The sequence below is a fragment of the Lycorma delicatula genome, chromosome 10 (assembly GCF_047948215.1).
Source record: "Lycorma delicatula isolate Av1 chromosome 10, ASM4794821v1, whole genome shotgun sequence".
NCBI classification, from domain to species: domain Eukaryota; kingdom Metazoa; phylum Arthropoda; class Insecta; order Hemiptera; family Fulgoridae; genus Lycorma; species Lycorma delicatula.
Genome location: NC_134464.1, coordinates 12,814,070 through 12,829,633, shown reverse-complemented (window position 1 = coordinate 12,829,633; position 15,564 = coordinate 12,814,070).

Here is a 15,564-nt window from a genome sequence, read left to right as displayed (position 1 = left end):
GCCGTGTGGCATTTCTCATATACGAATGAAATATTGTAAAACCTTTTTATCAGTTAAATTTGCTTAAATTTTTTAGATGAAATAAGCGAATTTTTAAATGCTGACGTTCTTTCATTCCTTAAAATATAATAAAGACTATGTAAGGTTTTTTCTATTACCTTTTTAGAGTATTTTACTGCATATGTATTAAATTATAAGCTACATTTATTATGTTTCGTATTGATTCTTGTTAAACGTATTCACTTAACTATTAAAATATTAAACACGAATTTTATATTACTGAAAATTTTAATGAAATTTATACTAAATTATTGAAGTAAATTTATGGAGTGTTGTAAACGACATTGAAATATCCGGAAAGTTCCGTTAACAGTCACCCATGATGGCTATTTTTACTGCATTTAAAGTAATGAGTTTTGGGTTACATTACGGAGGGTATTGTAGTTTAATTTTCAAGGATTGAAAGGAAAAAATTTTTCGGTGGAAATAAATATTCCTTAAGGATTAGATTATTGAAATATAATTTGAAATTAATTATCTGATGCTTATACATTTTCGACTTTACATTTATAAAAGATAGCAGTTAAAGTTCGGAACGGTTACTTAAGGTTGATCTTAGGATAAATGGAGATTGTTATTTGATAGGAAGGAAATTGACATTTTTCTTTTCCGACCTATAGAAAAAGGGTTTGATTACACTATTCTTACGTTAGGTTTTATTGAAGAATTAACAACAATTATATCCAGAATAAAGATTAACATGTTTGATGCCAACCAATTACATAAAATAAACAACATGTTCATTAAAATGTATCACCAATTAATTAAACGAGTAAGATATTTTGGACCGTATTAGTACTTTTCTATTAACGCGGAGTCCCTTCTCTCTGCTCTCTAACTTAATATTTATTCACTTATCAGTGCATATGTTTAGTAAATGAGATTTTCTTTTAATATTACTAATACAGCACAAACTTGTGTAAAATGAATCTTTCCCCGACGTCTGCTGGCACTGGAACTCTGAAAGGTAGGACTACGAGTGATGACGTGCGGTGTCTCTTATTTCTTTACTTCCCGCAATTTCAACATCGCCACAACTATTTAACCGTTTATGTATCCAGTCCGGATTTCAAAATCCACGAAATTAAAACAGTGATTTACTTTAAACTACTGAAATTCAGATTTCTCTATATCGTACGTCGTTAATGTTGTTTTTTAATTATTTCTTTGGTACTCGTAAGAATAGATCGATCGGGTACTAACTGGAGAAAAATTTCGTTCGTTTCATCACATGCTTCACCAAAAATCCACTGTCGCAGAAAAATCCATCCTTTCGTGGTTTTGTTCGTTGTGTAAACGTATTTTCATATTTGCTTAAAAACCTGTCATCGTCTATCTGTTTACGAGGTTTATCGATGAATTTACGGGTATAAAGCTCTGGAGTGAAGGTATCCAATCGACTCCTAATCCTGTTTCTGGATGGCGCTATAAACCCGAAGTCATTTCTCATTTCCTTTAATTATTTTTCTCATTTTTTATCGACGGTAGTTATTTTTTTAAGCAAGATCATTTACTGAAAGATGGTAGTTATAAATAACAGCCGTGACCATTTGAATCGAGCTGAACCCCATATTTATTTTCATTTGTTCGTAGTATGGCTACAGAACCACTGCACGCGATGACCAAAATATAATTTCATCACACGCTCGATCTAACAAATCAAACGGAAGAATACAGTAATCTTGCAGGGCCCAAGTACTCTTCTCCGAGAAAGGAAACTTCCGCAATTTCAGTTTTTTGTTAAAATCATTCGCACTGTAAATTACAACCGGACCTGATGTTGGTTATAAGCGAATAAGAAACAGAATTTCATAAAGCGATAGTAAAAATATAACTTCGCATGGAAATTATTTATTTATTACAGAAATAATAGGCTTATCCCCAATAATAGTTTGGAACCCTAAACCCGGAATTATAAAAACGTATCGGTATTATATATATTAGTAAAAAGATTAGGTACCTCTATACAACAAAGAAAAATTCAGATAATAATCATATTCGACTTTAAATCATTATTACGACTCGCTACAATATAAAAATAAAACTAAATAAAATGACTTCAACTTTTAGTAAAAAGATAGAAAGTTCGAGCATAATAACAAATCGGAATTTCCTCCACCCGTTAATAGAAATGTATCGAATTACTTTTTTGTGTTAAATTTTACAAAGTTAGATTACAATTTAATTTTAGGAATTCATAAAGTTAACCTGAATTTCATTACCTATTACGTTAACGAAAGTTGAATTATTAAGTTAAAGTTGAAGAGTTGTTTGACACGTGTGAGTATAGGGAGGTACACTTGATATGCATATTACCTTTATTTAACTATTTTACCTTTACTTTCATTTTAATTATATTAAGCAGTTCACGACTATATAATACCAGTGATAATTTAATTTAAAATTGTAAACAATTTAAAAAAAATCAATTTTATTTTTTTAAAGCAAGCATTTACTGAAAATATTTATCCTTTATATCTGTGTATGTGTGGGTGTCATTTGTATTTGTAAAGCCTCGCCTCAGTTTGCAAATATCACATCTTTCATTTTCATATTTCCGTAATCCCTTCGGCTACACTCTGTAAAAAAACGTGTTTTGTACAGTAGACACGCGCTAAAATGGAAAATTTTAGAAAGTCATGCCCTAAGGAGGTTGAAACAAGAGTAAAAGTTTACTTCAATAAACGTTTTGTCTTACAGTCTTCAAATTTAATAAGACAACTCCTCATACTCTTGATGATGATGATAATAACCCGTGAATTTGCATAACCCATCAATGTAGATATAGTATAGCTTACACCAAACAGAACCATTTAAACTAGTCTCTTTCTTTTAATTCTCTGTTACTGACAGTCGGCGAGAGAGTGAATTCTTTTTTTTTATTTAGGTGATAAAGTGAAAACGATTAGAACCTTTCTGTAACTTAACCTCTACAAAATAGAATTTACATTAAAAAAAAAAAATAATACCTAACAACAGATTCAAAATGTATAACAGTATTAACATATATGTATTTTTAATAAGGACTAAGGTGTGGAATTTATCAGACAACATAACCTCTCCAGATTGGACTTTTTTAAAAAATTATCAGGCTGGGAAAAGGTTTCGCGGGTCAGGTTATTGTCGTGTTAAACACATCGGCATAATATTTCAGAAATACCCTGCGGGTATCTAAGTTCTCACGTTCTTCGGAAGGTTCAGGATAATCAAATTCCATAGAACTTCACCACCGCAGAGAAAGGTATTAATGAGAAGATAAAATGGTAATTATATACAATAAAACAATTAGTAACAGTAGGTCGTACATGAGAAAACAACTAGACGATTGCTTTAGAGCCATTCCATCTTTCCCAATGCGTGACTGCAGTCTCAAATCTACGGTGCAACGAATTGAATTTTTTCTGGACACCAAAGAATCAAAGGTTATTTAACTGCTACACCTAAAAAGAATGTGTTAAATTTTATACCTGAAAAAAATCTGAAAAAATTTAAACCTGAAAAAATGATGTCGGTCGTATATTATGCTTGTCACGTTCCGTATTCCGTGATCGGTTACGTCACGTAGACGATCTCTGACAGAAGACCGGAGTCTTATATCAGATCAAAGCGGCTCCAAGGAATAGTTATCCCGTGCCACGCTCAGTGTGAAAAGTGTGAAGTGAAATGGTCTCCCTCTGTTTTATTTTCTCAATCCATGTCAGGATGTCAGACCGTCAAAATGCGGGTGATATTCGTTGTATAAGTGATATTTTCACTCGACAACAGTACGGTGAATATCATTACTCTCAACGAAAGCTATATGAACTAGCGCTACAGATTAGGTGTCATTATTAGAAATTTTAGCTCAGGTACTTTATACTTATCACAGACATAATAGAGATCGGGTGGATTATATAAAGCGTGAAATAAATGTAGCTTACTATTTTTATAAAAAGCGATGCATTATATTTACAGTATCGACTTTGTGTACGTTTAACAAATAAATTTATTATAATAAATCTTCGAAAAATGTTTTTGTTATAACTTTTCTTTAATATATACAGAATTTTCAACTTAAAAGAGGACCTTTTATTTTGGAACGGGAGTGACAAAGCAGAAGAGATTGTCTGTACGGATGGAATTTAACATCGCCAGTTATTCATCGATCCCAAATCAGGAAGAGTCAGTGATTAGAGTAGTATCAAGAATGATTTAAAATAACATATCACAAACGCTGTTGCTAGTATTTAGTGGGATGTACTTTCATCTCTGTCTGGATGTGACCTGTTGTGTGACTTACGATGCACGTACGGAACACTTATAGATATAAACTTTAAAAACGTTCTTGTAAAATCACTTAAGTAATAGTTTTCGTATTTGAAAATATAAAGTTTTTTATTAATCGTCGAAGTGTCTATTTCATTTTAAAACAATCTGTATTAATAAGTTAATTATATAAAAAATCGCGACTGCTTAAAAGAATGAAACGAATTGAAAAATGAAACGAATGAAAGAATGAAGAATTAAACGTTTCGTTAACTGTGTAACATATAGATATTTTTCATTTTCAAAACTATCATAATTATTTAAGTTTTAAAGCTTACAAGAAATGTTTTATCTTTGTTTTCTGCGGTGAATAAATTTGAATACTAGGCTTTGTTTAGGTTCTTCAATTATAAAAGATTAAGTCGAGAAAAATTTTCATATCCCATTTTGCAGAATTGTTTATATGAATAAACTGCATTTAAGACTTTCAATGATTAACTTATATTTTGTGTGTGTGTGTGTGTGTGTGTGTGTGTGTGTATGCGTAATCGCGCGTGTATTTAAAAGTGGTTATAATTCAGTTAAAAGTAAATACGTTCTGTAAATCAGCTTAGAGCTATATAAATTAATTAGGGAGTTTAATTATTAAACTAAATTGTATGTTTTTTTAAACACGTGTGTATTTGTACGTTTTGTATTCCATTGTTTTTAATAATGACTGTTAATCAGTTGACTGTAAAGTTGTAATTTTAAAATATTTATTACTATTGATGAGGAAGAAAAAATTAATTTTTGTTTACTTTTAACAAAAACGAAATATATTCTGCAGCATTCATCTTATCAGATGATAAATTCTTTAGAAAATGCGCCGGAATCCAGTTATTTAATATTTTACTTCAACATTAATTTGGTTGTGAAATTCCGAAAATGTATCGTTATTGTATATCTCAAATGGTGAAAGAAGTCAGTGCGAGTGTAGAACTCAATTTGTTCGGATTATTAAGAGGGAATAAGTCTTTTGAATAAGTCATTTAAACTTTGAATTAATAACAATAGAAGAATTTATACTTCGTGAAAAGCATAGTCAAAATTAATAAAAATTCGGTATATTTAAAACAACAATTTTTATATGAAATATTGCAGAATTAAAAAAAGTAATAATAGTAAGCATTTAAAATGGAAAAAAAATCCTTTAAATATCCTTTTTAGCCATAGCTGACACGTTTTATTCTAATAGAAGATCTTAGCTTCAACAGGCACCTTAAAAAAAAAAGTTACTAAAATCTCCACTTAAAAATATATTTATTCCCAAAAATAGGACAAGGTCCGATTTAGTACCAGCCTCAATCGCCTGACTTAATTCCCGTACATTTTTATTTGCGGGGATCGTCAAGGACGTAGTGTACAGTAAGAAGCCACGTCACTAATGGAACTAGCCATGAAATTGAAATGGCTTTTGAAGCCATTTCAATGTCACCAGGAATGTAATGCATTGTGCTCAAAAGTGTTTGGTTGCTGGTGGTTTGAAGTTTGAACACATTAAAATAGCACAAAGAAACTGTGTTTGTGTTGTAAATTTCTGTTTGTCTGTTTGTAACACGATAACATAGCACCAATTCTGTTTTAATTATTATTATTTTTTTTTTCTTCAGTCATTTGTCTGGCTTGATGCAGCCTATCTACTGCTAGTCGTTTCATTTCGGTATACCTTCTATATCCTACATCCCTAAAAATTTGTTTTACATATTCCAAACGTGGCCTGCCAAATCTTTTATAATCATCTTTATATTTTCGCCTTGTACTGTTACTCCGACTCTAAATTGTTCTTTAACATCATTAACTGCTAGTTCCATGTAAAGATTAAAAAGTAACGGTGATAGGGAACATCGTTATCGGACTCTCTTTTTTATTACGGCTTCTTTCTTATGTTCTTCAATTATTACTGTTGCTGTTTGGTTACTGTAAATGTTAACAACTGTTCTTCTATCTCTGTATTTGAACCCTAATTTTTTTTTAAATGCTGAAAATTTTATTCCAGTCTACGTTATCGAATGCCTTTTCTAGGTCTGTATATGCCAAGTATGTCGGTTTGTTTTTCTTTAATATTCCTTCTACTATTAATCTGAGGCCTAAAATTGCTTCCTTTGTCCCTATACTTTTCCTGAAAACAAGTTGGTGTTCTCCTAACACTTCTTCCACTCTCCTCTCAACACTTCTGTACAGAATTCTAGTTAAGATTTTTGATGCATGACTAGTTCAACTAATTGTTCTGTATTCTTCACATTTATCTGCCCCTGCTTCTTTGGTATCATGACTATAACACTTTTTTTTGAAGTCTGACGGAAATTCTCCTTTTTCATAAATATTACACACCAGTTTTTTAATCTATCAATCGCTTCCTCACCTGCTCTGCGCAGTAATTCTACAGGTATTCCGTCTCGTCCAGGAGCCTTTCTGCCATTTAAATCTTTTAATGCTCTCTTAAATTCAGATCTCAGTATTGTTTCTCCCATTTCATCCTCCTCAACTTCCTCTTCTTCCTCTATAACACCATTTTCTAATTTATTTCCTCCATATAACTCTTCAATATATTTCCCCAACCAATCGACTTTACCTTTCGTATTTTAAATCGGTGTACCATCTTTGTTTAACACATTATTTGATTTTAGATTATACCCAAAATTTTCCTTAACTTTCCTGTATGCTCCGTCTATTTTACCAATGTTCATTTCTCTTTCCACTTCTGAACACTTTTCTTTAATCCACTCTTCTTTCGCCAGTTTGCACTTCCTGTTTATAGCATTTCTTAATTGCCGATAGTTCCTTTTACTTTCTTCATCACTAGCATTCTTATATTTTCTAGGTTCATCCATCAGCTGCAATATATCGTCTGAAACCCAAGGTTTTCTACCGGTTCTCTTTATTCCGCCTAAGTTCGCTTCTGCTGATTTAAGAATATCCTTTTTAGCATTCTTCCATTCTACTTCTACATTTTTTACCTTATCTTTTTTCTCAGACCTCTTGCGATGTCCTCCTAAAAATCTTCTTTACATCCTCTTCCTCAAGCTTCTTTAAATTCCACCGATTATTCTGACACCCTTTCTTCAGGTTTTTAAACCCCAATCTACATTTCATTTTCACCAAATTATGGTCGCTATCAATGTTTACTCCAGGGTAAGTTTTGCTATCAACGAGTTGATTTTTAAATCTCTGCTTAACCATGATATAATCTATCTGATACCTTGCAGTATCGCCTGGCTATTTCCAAGTGTATATTCTTCTATTATGATTTTTAAATTGGGTGTTGGCAATTACTAAATTATACTTCGTGCAAAACTCTATAAGTCGGTCCCCTCTTTCATTCCTTTTGCCCAGCCCGTATTCACCCACTATATTTCCTTCCTTGCCTTTTCCAATGCTTGCATTTCAATCTCCAACTATTGTTAAATTTTCATCTCCCTTTACGTGTTTAATTGCTTCATCAATTTCTTCGTACACACACTCTACCTCATCATCATCATGGGCGCTTGTAGGCATATAGACGTTAACAATCGTTGTCGGTTTAGGTTTTGATTTTATCCTTATTACAATGATTCTATCGCTATGCGTTTTGAAATACTCTACGCTCTTTCCTATCTTCTTGTTCATTACGAATCTTACTCCTGCCTGCCCATTATTTGAAACTGAGTTTTATTATTCTAAAATCACCTGACCAAAAGTCGCCTTCTTTTTCCCACCGAATCTCACTATTCCTACTACATCTACATTTATCCTACTCATTTCCCTTTTTAAATTTTCTAAGCTACCAACCTTTTTTAAACTTCTAACATTCCACGCTCCGACTCGTAGAATGTTACATTTTAATTTTCTGGTGATCCCTTGCTTAGTAGCCCCCACCCAGAGATCCGAACGGGGGACTATTTTACCTCCGGAATATTTTACCAAGGAAGGCGCCTCTATCATTGCTACATGAAAATGTAGAGAGCTACATTTTCTTGGAAAAAAGCATCTGTAGTTTTCCATTGCTTTCAGCTGCGCAGTACTCAGAGGACTGAGTGACGTTGATATGGTCGTTTAAGTCGTCCTGACTCACGCCCTTTACAACTACTGAAAGAGCTGCTGCCCTCTTTCAGGAATCATTCCTTAGTCTGACTCTCAACAGATATCTCTCCGATATGGTTGCACCTTCGGTCCAGCTACTCTGTATCACTGGGCACTCAAGCCCTCTCACCAACAGCAAGGTGTCATGATTCATAAAGGGGGTTATATTATTTATACTTTTTTTTTTTATTCAGCAAGGTACATATCTAAGAGAATCATGATGATGTAACCCATTAAACTTTACAAGTTCTGATTTGTAGTGTGTGTGTGTGTGTGTGTGTGTGTGCGCGCGCGTGTGTGATTCTGTTTTGTATGTGTAGCACAAATTAAAGTCGGAAATTACAATTTTTGTGTTGGTTGTTATTCTACCAACTTTTAAATTATTTATTTTTCTTGAGATTAATCTTGAGATTTTGTTATAAATAATCGTTTTTTATTGAAAACTTATGTTTACTAAATAAATTACCATATTATATTAATTTTTTTCTTTATAAGTTAGCTAATAAGTTTCTATATCCTACGTTACAGTTTATAATATGGTATTATTCTTTTAGAGAAAAAACCATGTAGTTTTAAATCTACTTAATTATTTTTCCCTTTGAAATCAACGACTGTATGTGTGTTGTTTGATTATTATATCGTTCAGTTCTAATATAATATATACGTAGAATTTACTTTTGTAGGAAATACATATATATATATATATAAAATATAAAATATCAATTTATATTATGTACTCTTTAGACTCCTTTCTGATAAAAATCTTTTCTTAAACAGTATGCATTCAATAAAAAGATCCCAAGGGAAGTTATATATATTTTTAGATTAAATCTGTTTATTATATTGAAGAAAATTGTATCTGAAATAACCTTTTACAGAATAATTTTCTAATATTTGAAAAGATTACTCCTCTCTCTCCGCCATCAAACAGCTGAATGTTTTATGATTTACCCTCTAAAACTGTTTCTAGTATAAGTAATTTTTTGTTTCCGAAACCTCTTATTCAGAGATTCTTAACTTTCCGATATCTTGAATTTATAATAATAATAATAATAATAATTATAATAATAATAGATTTTTTCTATATTCAATAAATTAATTTTTTTCCTGTTTAGCCGCCAGGAATCACCGTCAGGTATTACTTTAGAGGATGAATGAGAATGATATGTATGAGTGTAAATGAAGTGTAGTCTTGTACAGTCTCAGCTCGATCATTTCTGAAATGTGGTTAATTGAAACCCATTCATCAAAGAATTTCGGTATCCACAATCTGGTATTGAAATCCGTATAAAAGTACTACCTTTACTAGGATTTGAACCTTAGAACTCTCGACGTCGAAATCAGCTGATTGGCGATGACAAGTTAGCCATTATACCAGCCCGGTAGGTTTATATTCAATAAATTAAGCACAGAAAGATTACTCCGATAATTATTACAGTGTTATTTATTCGGAACTTGTATGCAGATGCATATCTTGTTCGTGTACTATACAACCCGTTACATCTCAGTATTTCTAGGCCCCAGTAAACTGAGGAAAAGTTATTATTAATGTATGGAATGGCCAAAGATTAATCTAATCCAAATCAAGCGAAAAAAAAACTCGTGAAATATAACGCAAAATTATATAAGTAAATGAAAGACAAAAACCTATTGCGTGGGTTCCTCCGATTTTACAGGTACTGCTTGAAATGTTGACTGTCATGTTCCAGGCACAGTTTCGCCTTATGAATCGCGTTCATTGCGAATTTCTCTAACTCGTACTGTTGGATGTTGATGATGGCGTTTCGTATATTCTTTTGCAGTGCTTCAAGAATTCGTGGTGCGTTCTGGTAAACCATGCCCTTCAGGTTGCCCCGCAAATAAAAATCACAGCTGAATAAATTAGGTGAACGAGGAAGCCATAGACCCTTCGAGACAGTCCTGGCCGTTCAAGGTCAATGTGCGTTACATCTCGCTTCGTGGCATTCGAAGTATTATTTTACTTGTTGCTACATCGAATATACTAATGCTTTTCGGTGTCTCCTCTCCCATGTCCGATTCGGTTTATCTTGGACCACTCTGTATAACTAGTTTGGCCGAACCTCTGCCTGTCTCTCCTGCATGATACGGCAAGTGCTCTGTATTGCTTTACGCTGATACAAAGAATAGTTTAAGGAGGTCTAAGGGTGATAAAAGGCACTGGCAGGAGATACTTTTTTCCAATCTTATTAGTATTATTATTGTTATTATGAAATGTCTATTATTTCTATCAAATAGGGCAAACAAGTAGGATGCTTTTGTTAGCTCTGCCAGCTGGTTCTACTTCTTTGAAGGAAAATTAGTAAACTAATTACTAGCTCGATATTTGAATTCCATTTCTGTGAAAAATAACAAGAGTTTTTTTCAAGAATAAAGTTTATTAAAATTATTATTTTACTCGTATAATGTTAAACCTTCCTCATTATATTATTGTAAATTAAGTTTTATTCAATATTATTAGGTTACCGATGGTTTTTCCTTAATCTATACAGGGTAAAAGTGTTGAAAGGATGTATCATCTCATATTTTGTCAGATTTGTAGACAGGTACATTGATATGGCTTCTGTAAAATATTTATTTTATTCTTTTTAAACCGTCTTTAATCAATTTATTTATTGTGAAACGTAAGGAAACAGAATATATGAGAATTCAAGTAATGACCTTCACTTAATTCGATAGGTTACATGACTTAAATTACAATTTTCTTTGATGAAAAAGAAGTAATGTATGAGAGCGTGTTAAGATCAGTTTTAACGATATTTAATAACATGTTGCGATACTAAAACATCTGAATAATTTTAATTCTTTATTTTTAAATAAGTATTTATTTCGTTAGGATAGACCGAGAAATCAGTAATAAATACAGAACTTCTCATTGTTTTATGTCGGATTCGTACTTCTTCTTTTACATTAAAAACACCTTAATCAATTATTAAATATGATACGTGACTGGAGCAGGCGAGGCTGTTCTTCAATTTAACAGCTTCATCCGAGTTCCAGTACATCCGAGACATGTAATGGGAGGACCCGCAGCCACAAGAGCTCAGGAAACGGCCTCACACGGTATTGGACGAGCCACCATGAGGCAAGAGCCAACCAGATGAAGTAAAAAACTTCAAGGATAGCAACAGAATAGCGCTTTTCACCAACCCCCCCCCCCCAAAAAAAAAACCCAACGCGGTCCATGTAATATGTGACGATATCTAACAAATACCTCCAGAAAATCTCACTTTATAAGGGAAAACTACACACCAAATTCCTTACGCGCCACCCGAACCCTATTTTCCCACAGACTGGACTAGTTCTGGGACGCAACGCCCTAAAAATACCCAACCAAAACACACTTTATTTAATAATAAACAAAGATAATGAAGTACAGGCCCCAAAATCGCCTTCGGCGCCCTCTCCTCTCGAGAGGACGACCCCCTTAAACAAAGAATTTCAGCTCATTTTGGGTGGAAAGAGAGAGCGTCACGGAAGATAAGCTCATTAGTGCATCGTTCCGACGGGTCTCTACTGTTAAAAACCTCCATTAGATCGGAACGCAGTCCAAATTTCATCAACGCCACTTTTTGTTTATAACAACCCGTCAGCTTAGAATCTTCCAGCAGCAATGGACGCAAGTCCGTAAACTGCGATTTGTAGGAGGGTATTGCACGCTCCGTCATCCTTGCGTTCCGTTCCGTATATATGGTGTGTTTTAGATAGTGTGTGTGTGTGTGTGTGTGTGTGTGTGTGTGTGTTTGTTTGTTTGTTTGTGTGTTAAAAATAAAATGTATAAAATTGTAACAGGTACGTTATGATTAAATAAGTTTCGTTTATTTAATATTTTTCGAAAACTTATATTCATGTAGGTTGTCATGGTTACTGTTGAATAAAATCTCTTTGTACTTCCTTTGTTTCTCTTATATCAGCTTTCACAGTCTTAATATACTTTTCTCACTTTTCTACGGTTTTATTTACTATGGCTTAGAATATTATTAAATTTAATAGCTCCCTGTATGTTCTGAATTTTTTTTTGTGATTCTTTTCATTTATTAACAAAAGTAGATTCTAAAGGAAAGTTCAATGACGTATTCAGTAGGTTCTTTACTTGGTTTCATGTTTAAAAGTAAATCCATTTATTATACAATCCTGACTATTGTTTGGATTTTTATAATGCACGGTTATAGAAAAACACCTCTGTTCTATTAATTCTTTTCACTCTTCTCAGAAGCCGATATAAATCCTGTACTCGCATTTCGTGTTAAAACCAATCGATGAATACTTAACTGTTATATATACGAACAATATTGGTTTTAGTACGAAAATGTTTTTGTAATTACTTTATAGTAGAAACGTGATTCTAACAGAGAAAAGGGACTTTATCGAATAACATAGCTGCTTTAATTGTTACCGTATTACATTAATTGTTATGCAAAGCTAAAACAAAGTTTTTTTTCAAAATTGTGAAAAATTTGCCTATTCATCGAAATAGCTTTCTGATGAAAAAAGATATACATATAAATATTTAAAAATAATAATAATAATAATAAACTGAACGAAAACTGTTCTAACTGTTAAACTATTAAGTATAATTATGTGTGCGGTGTATACAAAGTCAACATAATCTAAATTTGAGGTTATGTCTGTGTCGATCTTAAATTGAGCGTGACTCAGGAAGGATTCGATCAGTCTTCATCAAATTTTTACATGCACAACTTCAGATAGACTACTACAGTATATCTAAATTTCAATGACGTTGAGCCAGTAATTTTGGTAATTTTTGAGCCACAAAATTCTATGCGTAAACGATGTTTTCCTAATTCTCATACCTCAAACGATAAAGAAAATTAATTTTCATCTGTCCTAATCCCACCATATGACCGAAAGTAAATACCGTACTTTTCTTCGAAAATCGATAAAAAATTGAAATAATAATTGTTCTAGGCGATCCGAATTGAAAGAGCAAATTTAATTTAAATGCGTTCAAATATCTTATTGATACTGCCCGATTCGATTTAGCCCTACCGATTATACGGTTTGTATAAAAAGACTTATCTCCAAGAAAGGTAAACCGTGGCACGAGACTTACTTAGATAATAACTTCTTTTCCGTTAACAGAATTCTCACGATTGAAAAATTTCACAAAAACATTAAAATCCAACATGCTACTAAATATTGGTCTCTATCGTCTTCCAGAATATAAAAAATAATTTAAGTAAGATTTCGAAGATACGGCCAAAGCTATAGAAAAAATAAACTGTTGCTTAGGAAAATTGTTGAACGTACGAATTCTACCGAAAAAAAGCATGTTTTCTAGTCGTCCATTTCAATCGCTTACCTTTTATATCATAAAAATGGTCTATTTTTGATATTCAATTAAAGGGATGGTGTGTAATCTGCACCCGGTTAATCAGTTGTTAACCCTATCTTATTTTACACGTAAAACCTCAATAGTCCAACTGCATCGTTTGATTGTTTTTAGGTTTGGCATTTACTTTTCCGATTAGTTTCGGCTTATAAGACATTAAATTACACCGATTAATAATGTTTTTGTTAAGATATACCGTAATAGTTTTCTATATGTATATTATTCGAATTGAAAAATTAGAATTTATTCCCATCGTCCTTAGTTTCAAAGTTTCGTCTTTTAAACATCGTATATATTATGATAAAAACAAATATTTATAGCGATTACGTTTTCTTTAAAGCCTATTTAAATTTAGTTATACTTTATTTAAAGATTTATATTATTAAATTATAAGCCTAACATTTTTATAATATTTATATGGTTCTGGTCGATTATCCTTTTCCTACACTGTAGAAAAGGATAAGTGTAGTCAGATAAGAAAGTGTGATAAGAAAGTCAGATAAGTGTGATAAGAAAGTGTAGTCAGCTTCCGGTCATTACTTGAGATCATCCTCCAAATTTAACACGAGTATAATGTACAAGAAAACATTCTAGATCTATAAAAAAATAGAGATTTATATATATATTAAATATTATCCGTAGCGATGCTTTTTGAATAATATACAGATTAGTAAAAATTAGTTTTTTTCAATAGAGCTAGAATTTTTATAACGGTTCTAATGTTTATGTTGAGTACGGCGGGTTAGTTATGAGCAAACCTTGACTATACTCTTATCTTCAGTACGTAAGGAGAAACAAATATACACACAGACCGTTCACGATATTGTGATATTCTAAATACTTTTACAGTTTTCCACTGAAAGGTGATCATCGACCAGTTTTGTTTTATTTATTGCGATATACCGAGCTCCTAAGCTCTGACTGATACTAATACATTGCTTTCATGTACTCGGACATCAGTCTGTTTACGCAACGAGTCAAAAGTTACTCTTGGCGTTGAAAATAAGAAGCCGAGTACGAACGGATATCTAATTCAATCGATGTAACAAACGTTCGTCTCGCATCTACTTTACGCATTTAATTAATATGAATTTTGAATGGAATAAATCAACTCCGCTTTTAATTTTCAAATAGAAAACAAATTAATACATTTCAATAATATTTTACAAATTAAAAATTACGCTATATCTTTTCAAGTATATTAGCGTAATTAAAGATTCGCCATTTAAAAACACGCGTTTAATTAGAAACCGTTTCAGAGATATTCAACTTCAAATGATACCGATTGTACGTCGAAACAAAAAAATCTTCTATTCACGTTTTCGTAAATAAAGGTGTATTAATAAACAAAAGTTCAGTGTAACAAATAGATTTTCGGAAAGTAAAATTAGTTTAAAATATTAAAAAAATAAAATTTTTTGGCCTATTTTGTTAAATATTCATATAAGAGCTGTTAATTGTAATTTTCATATTTTGTTTTGACGTTGCTGGCTTCATAGCTCTAGAATCTAGACGACTAGAACTACACTACAAGAAGGAAAATACGGCAATCGGTCAAAAAATGTAGTATCGGTTTTTTCATTTCTGAATGTTTCATGACCCAGGGACTCTGAAAATCACAAAAAGTGGTGGGTAATGTTCGTATGTACTTGTGTTGAAGTGTTTGAAGCTTATCTTTTGACCGGATAAACCGACTTTGATGAAATTTTGTGCAGTGACTGGTGTATATGGGACGATTTTTTGGTAAACTTTGGTGTCAAATTTTTCACGATTTTAACCCTACTTTA